Genomic DNA, 21633 nt, shown 5'->3' on the forward strand with positions numbered 1-21633 from the left:
AAGTCCAGGAAGACTTTAGACTTGTTTTTTTCTCCATCAGCAACCAGTCGTGTTTTCACCATGCTACATGGCGAACTTCTTTGAAGCTCACTTTTTTTTTAATTTAAGGATTCGGCACAAGCCCACATAGTGCTTCAAGTCACATTCTAAGTGCCTTCACCCAGGAGAAAAAGAAATCAAACAGTTTCTGCAGTGACAAAGGCTATTTTGCTCCTTTCTTGGTGCTTTAAAATTGCTTATTTCTGACATGCTGTGTATCTCCCTCCCCGCCTTTTCCCCCTGCAACAATATCCATTCCCAAGGGTGGCATTTCTCTTGCAAGTACATGGCATTCAACCCCATTGCTTTGTATCTAGGAAAATGATGTACATCTCTGTGACAGGCTACTCATTGTTAACTAAAGAATATGTACAAACAACAGTAAGGATTAGGATAAAGCCTGGGAAGAGGCTGGAAAGGCTGCAGGGGAAAAAAGTAGAACTGAGGCAAAGAAGATGCACAGTTTAAGCACGAAAGCAACAGTGTCACCAGAAAAGGGCAGCTCGCCTGTTGCTTGGTTTACTGATCAGAACGTAACAGACCAGACATAAATCACTAGCTTTACAAAATAGAACTGTGTATTCATTCCAGAAGGAATGAGAACATGGACTGAAAATGTGGCCAGAACAAATGTTCATTTGTTTTGAGAATGAGCACACTGAGGAAACAAAATACATTTTTGTTCTTATTATTCATTTATTCATTCATTTATTTATTAAATCTTTCTGCCAATAAATGCTACTCAAAGTAGACAACACTGACAAAATAACATAAATGCCAACACAATTAAAACTTAAAACCATTTCTCCTGTTATACTAATTTGTTAGTCCTTGTTACCATTCAAGGAAAGGGCAAGGCCTACTTTTCTTACGAGCGGATAGCACTGGGCTTTATTTCTGTGGCTATTTCTGTCAGCCATCATTTCATATCCCCAGATATCTAGGTCCTTGGATGTTGCATTAGTCTGGAGCATTTAAAGGTGAGAATCAGTAGCCACTAATTGTACATGTTAGTATCATACTCGTATAGCAGAAGACAGGAATGATGGCAGAACTCAACTGTGCTCTCCCTACCTCTGCCATGTGGAGTGGGGGTGGGGGTGGGGTAAGCAAGGAACAAGGACAGTAATTGCATATATCATAAGACGAATGTGAGACTTTCAAATGGAGAAGAAAACATATCCAAGTTTAACAAATACTGAAATTATTCCTGCCTTTGGAGGAGTCTCCACCATCTGCCGCCCCTCAATTGCCATCTGAACATAGAGACCCACAGTGGATCTGAGGGAACAGGAAGGGGGGAGGGTGTTGGAGGGGGCAGGCCATTGAGGTGGTGCTAGGTAGAGGAAGGAATGGCGGTGGGAGTAGAACATGCCCATGTAGGAGAAGAGAGGTTAGATATCTTACCTCTATCCTCTCTTCTAGTCCTACCCCCAATCAGATGGTATCAGGTGACCATATCAGCAAACCCTCGAGCCACACGATGCTGTTGATAAACGCCAAGTCAGTACAAAATAAGAATGCCCTCATCCATGATGTAATTATGGATGAAGGCGCTGACCTGGTGTGTATTACTGAGACCTGGGTGGGAGAGGAGGGTGGTGTTTCCTTCTCCCAGCTGTGTCCGCCTGGGTACTCGGGGTCCAGCACCAATGTCGCTCTGAGGGTTGGGGAGGGGTTGCTATAGTCTATAGGAGTTCTATCTCTTTGACCATGCTTCCTATCCCTTTGAGAGGAGGTCTTGAGGGCCTGTATTGTGTGTTGGGCTTACAAGACAGATTGGGGATTCTGTTGGTGTACCGCCCACCCTGCTGTGTACCAACAGTCTTCCTGCCGACCCGACGGAGGTAGTCTCGGACCTGGTGTTGAAGACTCCCAAGCTGTTGATGCTGGGGGACCTCAACATCCATGCCAAGGCTGCCTTGACTGGGGCAGCTCAGGACTTCATGGCTGTCATGACAACCAGCCCGGCACATGAGAAAGGCTGTACCTTGGATCTGGTTTTCTCAGCGGGGCTGGAAGATGGTAGTTTGGATGTGGAGGGGCTGGTTGTGACCCCATGGTCATGGTCAGACCACTTCCTGGTCAAGTTTAGTCTATTAGCTTCTTCTCCCCTCTGCAAGGGTGGGGGATCAATTAAGATGATCCGCCCTCAGAGACTAATGGATCCGGATGGTTTCCTGAATGCTCTGAGGGATTATCCGTATTATATGGTCGGCGCTCCTGTCAAAGCTCAGGTCACCCTATGGAATACGAAGATGACCCGGGTGGTTGACACGATTGCGCCTAAGCACCCTCTTCCTGCATGCAGACAGCTCCTTGATATACTTCTGAACTGTGGGCGATGAAGCAAGAGGGGAGATGGCCGGAGCGCAGGTGGAGGAAATCCCACTGGGAGTCTGATCGAACATGACCTAGAGCACATTATCGGGCCTATTTCATGGCAATATGGCTGGAGAAAGGGCAATATTTCTCCAGCCATATTGCTTCTGAAGAATGTCATCCAGCAGAGCTGTTTTGAGTGGTCCGGGATCTTCTTCAACCAGGAAATCTGGTGGAGGCCCCGGACTGCTCATCAGCTCGCTGTAATGAGTTTGCCATTCATTTTGAGAGAAAAATCACTCAGATTTGCAGTGGGTTGGAATCCACCGTTACCTTAGAATCAGACGATGTGTCCAGTGTGCCGTACTTTTGAAAGAGCTGTCCCTCAAGGAGGTAAGAGGGATGGCTTGTAGACAAAGGGCCTTTTCAGTAGGTGCCCCCAGACTAAGGACCGCCATCCCAAGGGAGATTTGTCTGGTGCCAACATTGATGACATTTTGGTGCCAGGTCAAAACCTTCCTGTTCCAGAAGGGTTTTAATTAGTTAGTTAGTTTTATCAACTGTGGGTCCTGATGGCAATTTTTATAGTATATATTTTAATTGTATTTTAATTCTTTTATATTTGTACTGTATTTTAATTGTTGTAAGCTGCCCAGAGACCTTTGGGTAGTGTGGCCAGCATATAAGTTAAATAAATAAAATAAATAAATAAATACAATTACACCAATGGGGTAATAATATATTTAAAGATCCTCATGCACCTATACTAGGAGAGAGATAAAGAGATGTAAAGTGGTTGTGTAGCTGCATCAAAGCAATTCTTGGATCAATCCTCCAGCTAATATGGGAAACTCTCAGCAGACTCTGCAAAAGAAAGTGTCCTGCTTCAATTTTTTATTTCATTTTCTTTTTTAAGAATTAGCACAAGTCTTCATTCTTTCTGCACCACTGTCTTCCTCCACTGTGAAATATTTCATGGATTTTTATTGTTCATTCCTTGGAAACTAATCTACAGTATATTTTTGGTATAGCATATAGCATATCCATATTTATTTATTTTTTGGAAAAGAAAGGACACACCGCTTAACCTCTGCACATGAGTTCTTGCAATCACATCAGCAAATGTGATCTTGTCCCACACTAGGGACCTCAAAATATTGTGCAGAAAAACTAAAGTGTAGCTGACATTCATATTGGCTAATCACACAGAAAGATCTAAGACCTATACCAATGAAAGCAACTGCAGAATCAGCTTCAATAGAGATCATCTTGCCAATGAGACAATCCTATCCTTTCTCTCCCAGAAGGGCAATCTGATTCCACTACTGCCACCAATATGTAGAGAGAGAAAAATCACTTCACTTGGTATTCAACACAAAAGAGGACTAACAATGACAAACCACTTACCGTAACTTGCAGAGGCAGAAGAGCAGAAACTGCAGCCACCATTCTATTAAAGGGATCACAGAAGCACTTCCATCAACACATGATTAGAACGCTGAGTCTCGAGAGCTGAAAGTGTGCATAAATACAATCAGCTACAAGCATTTTAAATTGCCAAACAATATGTTCCTTCTGTGAATTTAAACACTATTCCCTATTTCCTTTGCAGCTGTAATTCCCCTTCCCCGTCAAGCTTTGCACTTCAGGTACAATCCACTACTGTATCAGGCAATTTTTGGGGAAAAAAAGTATTAGGGGGTACAAATTTGGGAAAACAAAAGCAAACCCAGTTCTCACTGCAGTGTGTGTGCAGTAAAACACAGAAAATATTACAGAAATATAAGCTAATTTATTTCAAGTAATTCTTAATCCTGACAAAAATACAACAAAAGCCAATCCATCACATAAGAAACAAGATCTCTACATCTCAGAGCAAAACAAAGTACAAATTGCTCTTTTTTTCATTTCGTCATCAGCAACAACAGACAATAATTGAAAAACAACCATAAGAAGCAACCAAGAAGAATCCTATGAAATCTTTGCCAAGTTCACTGCACACTCACGCCTTTTGTACTTGTGACTCTGCAATGCTGCCATCACATCTTGCCGTGAAACGGATATCGGTATGGCACAGATTGGTGGACCTCCTAATAAACTATGTTCTGGAACAATAAGTCTCAGAACTCTAATCAGCAATTAGTTTTCAATTAGGCAAAGAGAATCACTCAGGCAAAGGAGCAAGGGAAGGAAAGGACCAACCTAAAGCAGCAGGGGGCAAAAGGCAAATGTGGGATTGCTGGTAGATATTCCAGTGATCTGCCATAGATAAGCACGGATTTCAGAATTGTTTAACAACCAAAGAAATGAAATTACTGTTCCTACTCTAAAATGATAATGCTAAAATGAAGAAACAGGGATGTTGTAAGGATAGACTCTGAACTCCCTCCAAATGTGGTATTCAAAACCAATTCATGGGCTCAAAGACAAACTGCATGTGTCATTTACACTGTAGTGTGAGCTTTCCTTCGATTTATTTACAAGCATGCAGTCCCCATTCCAGATAATCAGACAACTACAAACAGGAAGTGGACATTTAAGAATTTCTCACTTGCTTCATTCTGACACCCCTTCCCAACAAGGTTTTTAAAAGCCTCCATTGATGCCAGGGATCTAATTGCCCTAGACTATATGCACGTGTAATCTACACAGCTTCCGAGTGGTCTCCACATGTCTTGCCAAATTATACAAGTGCACATTTTCAAATATGGAATCAGCAAGTTTGAAACACCCTTCAAGGTTTCGCAAATGCCAGCTATCAAGGCAAAAGCAAGAGATCTCAAACTGGGATCTCCAGCAAGCAGCTTCTTAAGCTTTGCCTCTTGTGTCACCAGCACTCTGGAGCCTTAGGAGACTGTCCTACAGATCAAGTTTCAGCTTGAAAGGAATCACTTCATTTCTCACCCCCTGTTTCTATGCTGACTCCAACAGAGAACTGGCACACAACAGGCCCTATAAATGCTTTGATGTGAAGCCAGGTTGTTAGTCAGAGCAACTTGCTGCTATGTTGCTACAGTTGCCATGCAAAGTTGTCCATAAATTTCAACATCAGCCTAACTTTGGCCATGACCTCTGTCTCCAGTGTTTCTGCCCTCATCGTTCATGGCACAACCAGGCCTTGTCACAGTTGTAGTCTGTTCTGATATAGGACCTGACCCAACAGGGAACTTCCATAGCTTAAAATATCAACTCCCAACATTATCTACACACATTTCCTAATGATTTGAATTAGTGACCCCTTGTACCAAAATGTAAACTTACATTAAACTTACATTTTAATATGCAAAACACTGGGAATAATGTGTTCTTATATCAATTTGGAGTCATGGCAGGCTTCACTAAAACACAGTAATTTTGAGAAGCAAATCTTATCAAATGTATCCAGAGAAGCACATGGTTTAAATGCCACTAATGTCATTTAAAACAAAATAGATGCAAAGATTTGGACACATTGTGAAATGTCATGGCTAAAAGAGCCCCCAAATATTTTAGGAATTATGTATAAGCAGAAACCTTGTGTACCCAATTTTTCAAACATTATACAAGGCAGAAAAGCAAGCCTCTTACAATCTCCAGGAAGTAATCAATATAATCCATGAAAAGGCAATGACTTCAAATTCTGGACACTGGTGTTCCATTTTCTCTGAATTCTTATCTTTACCAAGTAAACAAATAAATGATTTAAAAAACCTTTATTCTTTGAATTCTGCCAAAGCTTACAGAACAGTATAAAAAATCTGTACTTTCACTCAAATGGGCACAGTTTTATACATCAAGACACAATTCCACGAACATAATCTAGGATTCTGTCTGGCTGTTTACTAATGATTTTGATTCAGAGTATTCCAGAAACCTGGAGTGAGTAAATACATAAACTTTCAACACTTGCACAACCTTTCACAGCACTGAACAACTTGCTTGATTCTCAGTAAAGTCCTAGCTGTGGCAACATGTAAATAAATATCAGTGTGTTCAATGCAGAATGAAACTTCGTACAGAACAGTAGCCCTACGACTACCTTTCTAATAATGCATGAATACAAAGCATCTGGAACTTCTTTTGCTTATCTGTAAAATTAATTAGGCTCACACTAGAGTAACACTAGTGTCCTAGGAGGAAGTTCCCATTCACTTCAAGTGTGCTGTACCTTATTTTCTTAAAACATAAAATCTCTAAATTAGGTCAAATAATCTAATTTCATCATACTGTATGTTTTCTATTCCATTTTTTAAAAATACTGCCAAGGGCCAATAACTTAATGAAACTATCTCTGCTACCAACAATACTGCCACCACATGCACCAGTCACTTATGTTTGGTGGCACCTCAACTTACCAGTGGAAATCATTTTTAGGTTCCTCTACTTCTTAAAAGAGCATAAACATAATTCCTAGGGAAAAAGTGGTTCAGCAGCCTTAAAAGATTACATTGTGATTACTGTATGCCATCAAGCTGCCTGTGACATACAGTGACCCTGGTGCAGCTTTCAGGATATGTGAGATGTTCAAGAAGGGGCTTACCACTGCAATCTCGTGAGTTCCCATAGCTAAGCAGGGGTTTAAACTAAACTCTCCTGGAACACAGTCCCACAGTCTAGCTGCTACACCACACTAGCTCCCAAAAAGTAAAGGAGAACTAAGAAAATGCTCCCTGATTTTGTTTTGTTACTTCTGAGGTTCTTTCGCTTCTCTTCCCAAAATGAAAGACATCTTACTAATATTTTCCAGAGAGCATTGTTATAATACTGTAGTTAATTATAGGACTTCCTTGATTACCAAAATTATAACAATTATGAAGAAAAAATGACTACAGTGGGAATTTATTCACAATGCAAACATGGACTACCTTTCTGGGGAGAAGAGACTCAAAACAGAAGGCAAACACAAGTGGTTAACTCCAGAAAAGCAGCTGGACCCGACTTAATTCCTGGTCGGGTGGTAAAAGACTGTGCTGATCAGCTAGCCGGGATATGGACTGTAATTTTTAATCGATCCCTGACACTATGCGCAGTTCCCGTCTGTCTCAAGGCTTCCGTCATCGTTCCACTGCCTAAAAAGTTGCCTACAAACAGTCCGAATGACTACAGGCTGGTGGCACTAACTTCAATCTTAATGAAGTGCTTTGAGCAGTTAGTTCGGAAATATATTATCTCCTGCCTTCCTGATCCCTTTGATGGGCTTCAGTTTGCTTATAAAGAAAATAGATCAACCGAGGATGCGATCAATACTGTGCTTTATATGGCTTTATCCCACTTGGAAACACAAGGGAATTATGTAAGAATGCTGTTCGCGGACTTTAGCTCTGCTTTTAACACCATTATACCCCACAGATTAATAGACAAACTTAAAGATCATAGGCATATTTTCTAAGAAATAAATACTATTGGCTGGATGGATAACTCAGTAAGTTAGGCATCTGACTGTTGAACCAGAGGCTGAGATTTCAGTTTCCACTGAAACACAAGTCTACTCTGGGCGGCTAACAATAAAAATAGAATAAAAACAGTATAATTAAATCATGACTTCAATCAATTTGATTTAAAAAATGATGTCACTCTAATATTATCAATTTTAATGAATTTTGTTTAATTTTATCCTTTTTAAAAGGAGGCAGATTGGTATGATTTATTAATAATTTTTTAGCCAAATATGCTTTTATCTCTTTTTACTCTTTCAAAAAGTTTGTAAGCCACCTTGATCGATATCTTTTAATGGAAATGCAAAGCATAGATGTGATAAATAACAATACAGTGGGGTCTTAACTTGAGAATTTAATCCGTATTGGAAGGCGGTTCTCAAGTCAAAAAGTCTGTAAGTCAAGTCTCAGTCTGCAAGCCAGAGAAGTCTATAACTCAAAAAGTCTGTAAGTCAAGCCGTCTGTAAGTCAAGGGTCCACTGTAATACATTGTCTGCAGCTCCCTCGGCAGCCCTGTTCAGCCATAGTTTAAAACACATGACACACACATACATTAGAGCCCCATCCGAACATCATCTCCTAAATCAAGGAAAGACAATCACTTGAAAAGAAGGGGACTGGTGTGCCTGGAAAGCCTCTTTGTGTCAGGCAAGTTCTGACTGTGGAAGAGTAGCTCAGGTACTGAGGCTCCATGGGCACAGTAGCTTCCCACTCTTCAGATTGTTGTGTACCTGACTTCCGGCGGCAGCCTAACACATTCCCCAGAGTTGATGGACTCCAAACATTTAAAAAGCACATCTGAACGGAGCTAGAGTCATACTTTTGAGCTGCACTGCCCTTTCATGACAAGTTCTTACACTTGCATTTCAAACAACAGGAACGGAATGAGTCGGTGAAAATTCGGGCATGAAAGGGCAAATGGCCTGCCAACCTATACTATGAAAGATGAATTAATTTTTCAAGTGACTACTAGTAAATATTACTATTATACATTTATTTATTTATTTATTTATTTTATTCTATTTATATCCCGCCTATATGGTCAATTACGACCACTCTAGGCGGCTAGATACCAGTGTTCAGACTGCTTGACCTCCTGAGACGCGTAGGTACAAGCTAGTATCATACTAAGTGCTGCTGCCTACATCTGCACAATCAGTGGTGCTATCTTCATGAATGATTTTTGTGTGGACTGAATATCAGATGTAGAAAAATATTTAAAATTCCTGAAGACAAGTAACAGAAATGGTTGATAGCTCTGCCACAGTCCAGCATACTGTACCATCCATCAAATTTCCACAAGCCTGGATTTTCCCCCTCTTTTTGAGCCTACATGAGGAATATTTGGAAGTAATCCACAGGCAAAGGTAGTGATACCTTTATAAGACCACTTAGAAATCACAAATAAATACTAGCATTTGGACTGTACAGACCTTCAACAGTCTGGGCACTGCTTATCTGTAGATGGGACAGAAAAACAAAACACAAGAGTACCAAAAATCATGGCTAGATGTCTATACCAGGCCTTTTGAAAAGTGAATTTCAATCTGGGGGCTGTAAAGACATGCCATGATTGTTGATTTTAAATTCCACCCAGTGTTGATTAAATTGTCCCAAACTTGCCAGACAGAAGGCAAGTGGAAGCAGTGGAAGCAGTTTTGTATTTTAAAAAATGCTGCCATACTCAAAAGCAGGGGTAGAATAATAATGAGTAGAAAAATATTTATTCATTCACTGGTTTCATATTCCACTCCCCCACCAAAAAAAAGTGATTTGAGGCAGTATACTAAAAAATGCAACTGCAACACAAAACAAGATCAACTTTTTAAACTATTCTATACAGTGGTGCCTCACTTAACGAGCGTACTGTTTAACGACGAATCCGCATAGCGACGTGTTTTTTGCGATCGCTAATGTGATCACATTGCAATGTTTTAATAGGCAAAACATTGCATTGCAATGATCGGTAAGCGTTTCGCTTACCGATCTTCGCATTGCAATGTTTTGGGAACAGCTGATCGGCGGTTCCAAAATAGCCGCTGGGTGCAGAAAATGGCCGCCTGCAGCATTTTCGCGCCCTGCCCTCACTTACCAGGCGGTGAAAATGGTGGCTGGATGGAGGATTCCCCGCATAGCAGTGAGTTTTTCCACAATAGGAAATGGAGTTTAATGCATTCCTATGGGTTCCCCCCCCCCGCATAGCAACGAATCTGGATAGCAACGTTAATCCTGGAATGGATTAACGTTGCTATGCGGGCCACCACTGTAATTATAACATAAGTTAAAACACAAGTTAAGAATACACCAATGAGGAAAGCACAGCACATTGCTAGTAAGTAGTCCTTTCCTTAACAATCAGGCTCCCTTTACTGGGATAAAGGCAACCTATAAACAAACAGTCAACTTCTACCAAAATCTTGCCTAGCTTCTTTTAAAAAATTCTTTATATAACAACAGAAAGACAACAGAGAGGGTTCAGCCCAGTCTCCCACACTGGTGAATTTGAAAACCTTTGAACAGCTATGAAAAAAATTTGTCTCAGTAAAATAGAGAAGGTTGCAAGAACAACATAGTGTGGTATCTATGTTATTTATCAAAACATTATATTCTGTCTTTCTTCCATGAAAGAGATCAAATAGTACTAAAGTTTGCAGGTCACCAGATGAGGGACTGATCCAATTAAAATCCACCTACTGTAGATTCAGCAAAATTGCTGTTCAGCTGAAGACTGAAGAAATGTTGGAAAAATACAAGACAGTTATTAAATTGAAGACACAAAAATATTTGAATCCCTTGCAAAATTATGTGAATGAAGCAAGTCAGATGCACAGTGAAAACACTCTTCATTAGAAAAATTAATAATGCCACTAAAATAAAGATTACATAATAAAATATCTGTTCTTTTATGTAGCATTAACCTAAAATAACAAATTGAGCTGCTATATATAAAGAAAACAAACTTTCTCTCTGATGCTGCACATAACTATCTACAAAGGTAGGATAATATCAAGAATAATTAGAAGATTTACCTCAAAACCTCACTCAATACTGCTGCACACCCAAAAGGGTCAAGTCTCAAAATCCAACACAATAGATGAAAGGGGGGGGGTGAAAATTAAAAATGTTCATTAATATATGTTGAATACACCTTCAGTCCAGAGGCATCCCTTTAAAGAAGCAATTAAGCAATTACAATCATATGTCAACATCATGAAAGAATCTTTAAACATAATTTTTGGACAAGAAAGAGAAGCAAGACAAAGACAAAAGCATGTCTTCCACATTTTAGGACTCTCTATTTCTCTTACAACCCTTCTTACAACTGTTTTGGAAATAACAGTAACAGCATATGTAGCTTTAGATATACAGTGGATAACAAGGCGCAAGAGATCATAAAAGGTACACAAGGTTTTAAAACTGAATTGTCTCAAGAGGCCAGAATAAGCATCTCTTTTACAAACAGACAAAGTGCAGGAACAAATGTCTACAATGAAAATTCAGTAATGCAGTGACAGACTATGCACACTATTCCCTCAAAAGTAACAAACCAGGGTATCATACTTTCAACAGATTATTCTCCCCTTCTGCATATCTTCTCCACCCTCTCCCCACCTACTTTTCTCTCTCCTCCTATCCCTTCTTGCTCTACCTGTCCATGAGGTGGAGAATGACTAGCAGAACAATGTTAATAAGGAAATGGGGAAATGGCATCAAATGACACCGACCTACAAAGTGTGTGGAACAGCACAGAAGGATGCATAAAGAGAGAGAGAGAGAGAGAGAGAGAGAGAGAGAGAGAGAGAGAGAGAGTGTGTGTGTGTGTGTGTGTGTGTGTGTGTGTGTGTGTGTGTGTGTGTGTGTGTGTGTGTGTGTGTGTGTGTGTGTGTGTGTGTGTGTGTGTAAAACATGGACAAACTCTAAACTCTGAAGTCTCATTGATCCCAATTGGACTTACAGTGGACCCTTGACTTACAGACGGCTTGACTTACAGACTTTTTGAGTTACAGACTTCTCTGGCCGCAAAATTTAGGTTTGACTTGCAGACTGAGAATTGACTTACAGACCAGAAAAAAACCAAAATGGAACAAAAACGGCCTGTTACGGGACTAATCGGTTTTCAATGCACTGTAGGTCAATGGAGACTTGACTTACAGACTTTTTGACTTGAGAACTGCCTTCCAATACGGATTAAGTTCTCAAGTCAAGACCCCACTGTATGTTGTAATAAGTGTGCATAGCACTTCACTGCAGAGGTCTTGCTGGGCTGAGCTGCTCTGCTACACAAGATGCATGGGTGAAGCAACTCCATAAAACCCTGTTGCATGTATGTGGCCATGTGGCCATTGTTTGCTATCAAGATGGCTTGCTAGTCTGTTTTCACTAAACCAGTTTTGAGACTAAGGATCCAGCTTTGTAAGATAGGTTTAGGCACATGTAGAAAATCCTATGCAGTTGGCATATTATTTTGTTTTACAAAGTATTGAATAAATACAACCGTATGGAACTTTAAAGATTTACTATTTTTATAGCAGACAAGTCCATGCATTTGATTAAGATAATTCCAGTTTCTATGGCTTATACCATAAGAAATCTGTTAGGCCAATATCCTGCTTGATGTTAACTGTGGTGGAAAGGTCTGTTCAGTGCATGGATGCTTTTTTAATCCTGCTTGAACAAGGAAGAATCGATCAATTCTTAGCAACTGTAAAGCCCATTTGTTTGCAATGGGACAATCTCTGGTTTATAAGCAGGCTATCATAGAGGCTCTTAGGCTCCACATATTTGAACAGGATACTGTACTGGCTTTATGTTTGAAATGCACAAGATACTTGGTGATTTTTATTGCAATAGACATAATATGGGTACATATTAATATTGTACATACTCTTTACACAAACTTTGTGTAGCTCAATTTGAATTCTCAAATGGGGCAGGCAAGAAATCAAAATTAAAAAAGAAAATATGTTAAGAACTTCAGGTCAACAAAGGTTTGCAAGATGGACTGCTTGGTAGCATGAACAATCACTAGATGCAACTGGATTACATGCTATTCAAATCTAAGAGGAAACACCTTATTTAAGTATAATAACAGACATATTGAAGATTGAAAGGATAAACCACCTGAACCTATAACCTTCCAAAGAACAATTATTTCAGCTTTCCAGCACACACATGCACACTGTGAAGTAAATAAGGTGCCCAGAATCATGGTGAAGCCTCAGGATATTAAATACTTTTCTTCATATTACTATAAAACACACATAGCTATAGACTGGTGCAAGCCAAAATCAGACCAAGGAATATTGCATTTACAATATTCTTACCCAGCAAAACTAGTAATTCCTCACTGTCAGTATTTATTCAGCAATTTTGACTGCCAGAGATAGTTATTGTCGGTAAATGTTATGCTAAGCAAAGTGTTAAAACTGTTTTCATTCGTTGTTTTACATCTCTGTCCATGCACCGGGAATACTTTTGGCCACAATGGTAACTAAGGGTATAAATTTAGGGTCAACTAAAGCTAGAATTGCAATGTATTGTATGACTTGCAAACTATAAATCACATCATTCAATCTCAGTCACTTAACTAAGGGGGCAACTACACTGGCTGTTTACTTGCAATCCGCAATGAATGCGGCACAGAGAAATTTGAACTAAAGCCCAGCAAGAAAATGATATGAAGTTTAGTGCAGGGAAGCTCACTGTGGAATCATCTCTTTTTAGTTGGGAATCATTTTGTTGTTGTTGTTCAGTTCACAGAGGTGGTTTAAATATGCTCCAGTTAAGCTGACATCACTTCTTTCTGCTTTCTGTTCCATGTGATCATATGACCTGAAGGCAAAGGGATGCTTGTGCAGGTAGTTTCCCTCAAATAAGTGCCTATTGTCCGGAATGTTTTTTGAAATAAAATTTAAAAAATGTGTTCAAGGCAGCGCTTGAACACCATATCACTAGGTTATTTCAGGAAAAGTAAATAAAAGAGAGAGAGAGAGATGGAAATTGCTAATTAGCAGCTTGCCAAAGGTAGCTTCTGCTATGCAAATACAGCTCTCTGCCTCTAATGATTCTTACAAACTGTTTGATCTCTGGACAACTTCAGCAATGTCACCTGCAGCAACCTAACTTGAAAAATCACAGCTGATTTAAGCATATTTTCCCGCTATGCAGACACACCCTTATATGATAGCTTTCTTTTAACAGGGGAAAAAAAAGGTTAGGACACAAGTTGTCCCAACAAATCTATCACTATTTGATCTCAGCATACATTCTGGGTGTAAACTTTGAAGAATCAGAGCCATTTCATCAGACATTTATGCCAAAGTAAATTTGTTGCTCTTTAAGATCCCACAAGACTCTCTGATGGTTTTGCTGCAACAGACGAGCAAAGTTGCCCCCTGGAAACTGTCCAAATAAAAGAAGCCTTTTCAACCTTATTGATTCTTCCTATTAGTGCCTGTTTCCCCAAATTAGAAAATTCTACTCCCATCTTTTACAAAAGAGAATATCACTCTTCCCCACAGAGTGTACAAGCTAACTTCAGCAGACACGACCTTTAGAAAGCCCTAATAATGTTCAACTGTGCTTGGAGGCACTTTGACACATTAGCACTTGGAAAGATCTCCAGGCAGTAGTTTATCAGCAGGGCCCATCCAGGCATGATGAGCACTTTCACAGTGCATTAGCATATATCTAGAGAAAGAATGCTCGAGACTGAAAGGGCTTTTTATTGTTGGAGCAACCTTAATGTAGAGGGGGAAAGAGTCTCACTCAAATGCTGGCTGATACCCACAAGTGTTTCTTGAGCACTCACACAGTTCCATAGACACATTCAGGTCATTGTTAAGAAGCATGGAATCTTTAAAGATTTGGAGAAGATACAGAAAATTATTTCAGTTTGGTTTTGTTGTTTTTTGGTTGCTGTTTGATTAATTGAGTTTTACAAATTCCTTGCTCATTAAGAGTTAGTTCAGCTGTTAAAATTCTACAAAGCATAACTAAAACTAAAGTCCCAAAATAAAACAAAACAGAACACCACAACACCCACAAAAACATGGATTGCATACTTTGCTATCCAAATTTCTTAAATAATGAGCATTCATATGCTGATTTTAAAAGTCATTCCAAAGATTGAACCTTTAAAAATGAGAAGAGATTGTCAATACTCTTCTATGTTCGCTGTAGGAATCTGAGTATAATGAAATGTAATGTTCTGATGAGCAGACCCAAACCTCAGATGGTGATAAGGCTGACAACTAGACTGTTGGCTGTTTTCTCTATAAATTTTACTGTGTCCATTTTTGGCCATGCACTGTGTAGATGAACTGATAAAGCTGCATGGAACATATCTTTTGATATTACTGCAAATCTTACCAGTATCTGCACAAACAAAGCATGGTGACTATAGGTCTATGGAATAGCACTTATAGAAGATCTTAGCTTTAATTTCTGTGACTGCTCCAATTAATAACAAGTGACACAAAATATCTCTAATTGGGATATTGAAGACTAGTATCACTCAGAGTAGGTGTGGTAAACCCCTGATTTCTGATGTAACTAATGTAGAATTTGCCGCCGCCATCCCCAGCAAACATTACTGTGCCAGACTGTGAGAAAGTCTTTACTGAAGGAAGGCTGCTTCCTAGGTTTCTAAATTATGAGTCAGTGTATGGAGGTTGATTAACAATTTTACAGTGGGGTCTTGACTTGGGAACTTAATCCGTATTGGAAGGCGGTTCTCAAGTCAAAAAGTTCTCAGGTCAAATCTGCATTTCCTATAGGAATGCATTGAAAACCATTTGATCCGTATCTGCTCTTTTCCGTCCATAGAAACTAATGGGAAGCTGCTATTCCGCCTTCGACCACTAGAGGGGGATATTTTGTTTCTTTTGTTTCTTAGGTCAAGAAAGGTTCAGGGAAGGCAGGGAAAATACAGTCCAGGCAGTACCAGGCAGTCTGAAGACTGTCTCCCAATCCACTCTCTAAACATTGGAAGGAGTGAGGAAGCAGACAGGCACCCTTTTCACTGGCCAACAGTTAAATGAAAGTTCAAATTTTGCACTTTCCCTGCTTCCCACGTGGTTTTTTTCAGTTCTTAACTCAAATCTAAGTATGTACGTCAAGACAATATTTTCCTATGAGAGTGGTTCTTAAGTCAAAATGTTCTTAACTCGAGCCGTTCTTAAGTCAAGACCCCACTGTACCTCACTCATGTGGGGCTTTAGCCAGGAAAGATCAGGACTGCTGGATTTTGTTTATATGTTTTATTATGGAAATACCAAGTTATTATTTGCAGAAGACAAAGCAACAGCTCATGAATACAGAGGCGATAAAAACAGCGAAATAAGAAAAATATTTCTAGAATCTCCCGGTAACTTCTGTAGCAAGAACAAGAAGATGTAATCTGGTATTTTATACAAATCTAGATTGAATTACCTCTCAACTCCAGGAAGCTTGACCTAATCCACTTTACACTTTCTGAAAGTACTTTGTAGTTTAAATTTCCTAATCTAAAATAAAGAATTTTCCTAATCTAAAATAAAGAATTTTAGATTAGGAAGTTTAAATTACAAGTTACTTTGAGTAAGTGTCGAGTGGATTAGGTCACGTTTCCTGGAGCTGAGAGGCAATTCAATCTAGATTTGTAAATAAAGATCTGTAATAAAGAATTTGTTGTGACCCGGTCTCTACCAAGAAAAGATACTTCACCAAACTTAGTGACAAGTAGATGGAAGTGAGAGCTGGAACATAAAGAAGGCTGACTGCTGAAGAATTGATGCTTTTGAATTGTGGTGCTGGAGGAGAGACTCTTGAGAGTCTCCTGGGCTGCAAGGAGAACAAACGTATCTATTCTGAAGAAAATCAACCATGAGTGCTCACTGGAAGGACAGATCCTGAAGCTGAGGTTCCAATACTTTGGCCACCTCATGAGAAGAGAAGACTCCCTGGAAAAGACCCTGGTGTTGGGAAAGCATGAAGGCAAGAGGAGAAGGGGACGACAGAGGACGAGATGGTTGGACAGTGCCATCGAAGCTACCAACTTGAATTTGACCCAATTCTAGGAGGCAGTGGAAGACAGGAGGGTCTGGCGTGCTCTGGTCCATGGGGTCACGAAGAGTCGGCCATGACTTAATGACTAAACAACAACAAAAGATAAAACAACAACATTGACAACATAGACTCAGAGACCAAAGATTTAATTAGAGGCAGTAAATCTTTAAAGGAAATGATGAAGAAGCATGCAAAGAGAGTAGAAAATGCAATGAAATAAAGTACAAATTCATCAGTTTTAATGTATGTATCATCAGTGAATATCCCATCTTATGTGTCCAAAATTTGCATGTTAAAGCTCTGAAGGCAAAAGGTGAAAGACTTAATATAATATATAGGGCACATCTGTAACAATAATCTATCCTTTTTCATAAAACATAAACATAGGAGACACAGATCACTGATCCAAGAAATTAAATGCATGGGAGTCTACAAACTACAATGTCAGCTGGGACTAGCAACACATCTTTTGGAGAGGGCACAGGCAAAAATTACTGGAAATGAGGGCAAAAATAAAAACCAAAGAAAATCCACTATGGCAAAAAAAAAAAACAAGTTTCCAGGCTGAAATATATTTCAGACTTCACAGCAAAAGCCATGTGGAATCTTTTGTCGTGATTGTCTTTTAATGTCAGAATCTGCTCTCAAAATAAAGAACAAACACTGCCAGCATCCAACTGCTCGTCCACCTCACCCTCCAACACACACCTTTTCAGGCATTCATATCTTACACTAAAAAAACTAGACAGTTATCAACCTTATTCCCCAATTTCCAAGCCAGTCTTACATTCTTCAGTCAAACAAACAATCCTTCTCTTCAAGAATGAAATAACCAGCAACTGTATGTGCTAACAGATAAAGAGAGCATCCCAAAATATCTTCTTTCTTAACGGGAAGTGATTTGTTTGTGAAATCTCATTCTGTGTCAAAAATTCTAATTCTAATTTTGACTAGTGATAAAGAATCTTGTGATTTTATGGAAGCCTTATCGGGTTTTCCCACATGTCCCAGAAAAATACCGTTTTGTTTTGTTTTAATTTTCAGTTTGTACAAGTGGAGAGATTATGGAAGTGGTGGAGATGGAACACCAGCCTCAATCTATCTCAGTCTTAATTACTGAACCCAAGTCAAAGCAAAGACACCTTACTGGAGAAGGAAGTCTTCATGGGACTTTTGCCTTTAAGCTGGCTAGCTGAATAAAGTAGTTTTTGTTCATATGGGTGTTCTTTATTTCTTTCTCTTTTTTTGATAGTTTTATATTTAATAGTATATTTCTAGCTGGCTGGATAGCTCAGTAAGTTAAGTACCTGGCTGCTAAGCTAGAGGTTGGGAGTTTGATTCCCCACTGTGCATCCTAGAAGAGCCAGCTGTGTGGCCTTGGGCAAGTTACACCGTCCTAGGGCACCCCAAGAAGAAGGGAATGGTAAACTGAGTACTCTCTGTCTAGAAAATCCTGAAAAGGATCACCATAAGTCAGAATTGACTTGATGGAACATCATAGTTTTTCCTAAAATATTGCAATTATTTATATTTTATTATTCTCAGTTACCTTGAGCATCCTTGGGCAGAAAGATGGTACATAATTTAATTACTAAACAATATTTTAGAACACACACACCATTTAAAATCTCACTTTATGCATTCTGAAGAAATGGTTCAAGTCCTTTCTCCACCTGTTTCCAACTACATACAAAATACATGAAACATATACATATATCCAATAAAAACAAAGAAGGAATATTATGGAAAAATATTTTTTTTCCATGACTTAATATGAAACAAATTAAATATTCTCCACAAGTATGCACACACAGAGACATACATACATGACACACACATCCCAAAAATGGCATTGCTACTTAATATCATACCAACATGAGACTTACCCTTTACTTAACATTTTAGTTTTTTCTAGACTTTTTTGCTCAAAATAAAATATGGACTTTTTTCACATGTTACATCTGTAGGACATAAAACTATTTATTTATTTATTTATTTATTTATTTATTTATTTATTTATTTATTTATTTATTTATTTATTTATTTATTTATGCATACATACATACATACATACATACATACATACATACATACATACATACATACATACATACATACATACATACATACATACATACATACATACATACATACATGCCATCTGGCTGCCAAGGCCACTCTGTTATATCACAACAGTTTCAATAACACAAGAAAAAGAAAATACTTGGGGTTAGAAACTCCTCTAGGCTGAAAGTTTTTGTAAGTTAAAAAAATTTAAAGTCTATGAAGATACTGTAGATTTACTGAATTAACTGAAACAGCTGTCCAGGAAGACAAAAATAGGAAGCTAAAGGTAGAAACAGATAAGAAATTCTTTAATGAAACAAGGGTCTTTGCTCCTTAATCACCTTCTCCCCCAATACCATATCAGTCTTTCCTGCTCCAGGTGATAGCACATCCCTCTTTGAAATGAAGTATCATTAAGCTCCAGTCTATCAAGCTCCAGCTTTGTTCCAAAGAGCACCCTACTTAAAATCAACAATTTCAATGAAAATACCAGGTCTGTTGAACTTTAGCTGGGAAAGCAATTAATCTCACAATGACATTTTGGAGATCCTGACAAAGTCACATTTCCAAACAAACTAAACCTCATCACCCAATAGTCTGGATTGTAATAAGAAATCAAAAATAGTGCTGGAAACAGCAGGGAATTACCAATAGCAAGCTAATTACAAACCTTGTCCAGAAATAACTGAAGCCCTGTTTTGTTTTGTTTTGTTTTATTCAGTATTATATTAAATGTTGACTAAAAGCATGGATTGCTGCCTTGTTGTTGCGAAGGGGCTTGAGTAATTCCCAGAAGCTATGGGCTATGCTACGTGCAGGGACACCCAAGACGGACAGGTCATAGTGGAGAGTTCTGACTAAATGTGATCCACCTGCAGCAAGAACTGGCAAGCCACTACAGTATCTTTGCCAAGAATACCCCATGAACAGAAACAAAAGGCTAAAAGATATGACGCTTGAAGATGGGACCCTCAGGTCGGAAGGCGTCCAACATGTTACTGAGGAAGAGCGGAGGACAAGTACAAGTAGCTCCAGAGCTAATGAAGTGTTTGTGCCAAAGCTGAAGGGACACTCAGCTGTGGACGCGCCTGGAAGTGAAAGGAAAGCCCGATGCTGCAAAGAAAAGTACTGCATAGGCACCTGGAATGTAAGATCTATGAACCTTGGTAAGCTGGATTGTCAGGATATTGTAATTTTTATAGGCCTGAACCTGGATAAATGTGTTATTAATGAGCTGCCATTGTGAACAGATGTGTGTATGCTGAGTCACTGTGACTGCTGAGGAGATGATGCAATGTCTGAAGATGAGAAGACACCCAGGTGCAGAAGATGATGTAATGTGTCTTCTGATTGGACTAAAGAAGCCTTGTATATGTATATAAGTGAACAGTGTGTTCATAGATTTCTCTTCTCTCTCCATCATTTGCTGCTATCCTCTATGCCGGTTTGTTTAATGATTTCCTGCCATACTGAAGTGATGCCAACCTGTATATACTTGTAAATATTGTAAAATACACCCCTCTAGCTAAAGAAGAAGAACGTGTGTCTTCAATTAACTCTGCGTATTTTCCTGTCGCCAAACAGGAGATGGCAAGAATAAACATTGACATCCTGGCTGTCAGTGAACTAAAATGGACAGGAATGGGTGAATTCAATTCAGATGATTATCATATTTATTATTGTGGGCGAGAAACCCGTAGAAGGAATGGAGTAGCCCTCACAGTCAACAAAAGAGTGGGAAAAGCTGTAATGGGATATAATCTCAAAAATGATGGAATGATTTCAATATGAATCCAAGGCAGCCCTTTCAACATCACAGTAATCCAAGTTTATGCACCAACCACCAATGCTGAGGAGACTGAAATTGAACAATTTTATGAAGATTTACAACACCTTCTAGAACTGACACCAAAGAAAGATGTTCTTCTCATTATAGGGGACTGGAATGCTAAAGTAGAGAGTCAAGAGATAAAATGAACAACAGGTATGTTTGGCCTTGGAGTTCAAAATGAGGCAGGTCAAAGGCTAATAGAGTTTTGTCAAGAGAACAAACTGGTCATCACAAACACTCTTTTCCAACAACACAAGAGATGACTCTACAGATGGACATCAACCGATGGGCAATACCGAAATCAGATTGATTACATTCTCTGCAGCCAAAGATGGAGAACCTCTATACAGTCAGCAGAACAAAACCTGGAGCCGATTGTGGCTCTGATCATCAGATTCTCATAGCAAAATTCAAGCTTAAACTGAAGAGAGTAGGAAAAACCACTGGGCTAGTCAGGTAGAATCTAAACCAAATCCCTTATAAATACACAGTGGAAGTGAAGAACAGATTTAAGGAACTAGATTTGGTGGACAGAGTGCCTGAAGAACTTTGGATAGAGGCTTGTAACATTGTACAGGGGGCAGCAACAAAAGAGCCTCGTGGCGCAGTGGTTAAAACGCTGTACTGCAGCTAAAACTGTGCTCACGACCTGGGGTTCAAATCCCAGGTAGCCGGCTCAAGGTTGACTCAGCCTTCCATCCTTCCGAGGTCGGTAAAATGAGTACCCAGCTTGCTGGGGGGGCAATGTGTAGCCTGTATAATTAAAATTGTAAACCGCCCGGAGAGTGCTTGTAGCGCTATGGGGCGGTATATAAGTCCAATAAATAAATAAAATATAAATAAATAAAAACCATCCCAAAGAAAAGGAAATGCAAGAAAGCAAAGTGGCTGTCCAATGAGGCCTTAGAAATA

General features: G+C 39.2%; 1 protein-coding gene across 5 annotated transcripts in view; it reads right to left on the reverse strand.

Moving 5' to 3' along the window:
• Positions 1-21633, reverse strand: part of LDLRAD4 (low density lipoprotein receptor class A domain containing 4) — a 348064-nt gene that overhangs the window by 241441 nt on the left and 84990 nt on the right. For 3 of the 5 annotated variants that reach the window (XM_020791751.3, XM_072998774.2, XM_078391504.1), the window contains exon 2: positions 3769-3873. The exons of the other annotated variants lie outside the window; for them this stretch is intronic. The gene's annotated coding sequence lies outside the window, so the exon portion shown is untranslated. The remainder of the gene's footprint in view (positions 1-3768; positions 3874-21633) is intronic. 5 annotated transcript variants of the gene reach the window in all.

This window comes from Pogona vitticeps, chromosome 4, assembly GCF_051106095.1.
Source record: "Pogona vitticeps strain Pit_001003342236 chromosome 4, PviZW2.1, whole genome shotgun sequence".
Classification (NCBI taxonomy): Eukaryota; Metazoa; Chordata; class Lepidosauria; order Squamata; family Agamidae; genus Pogona; species Pogona vitticeps.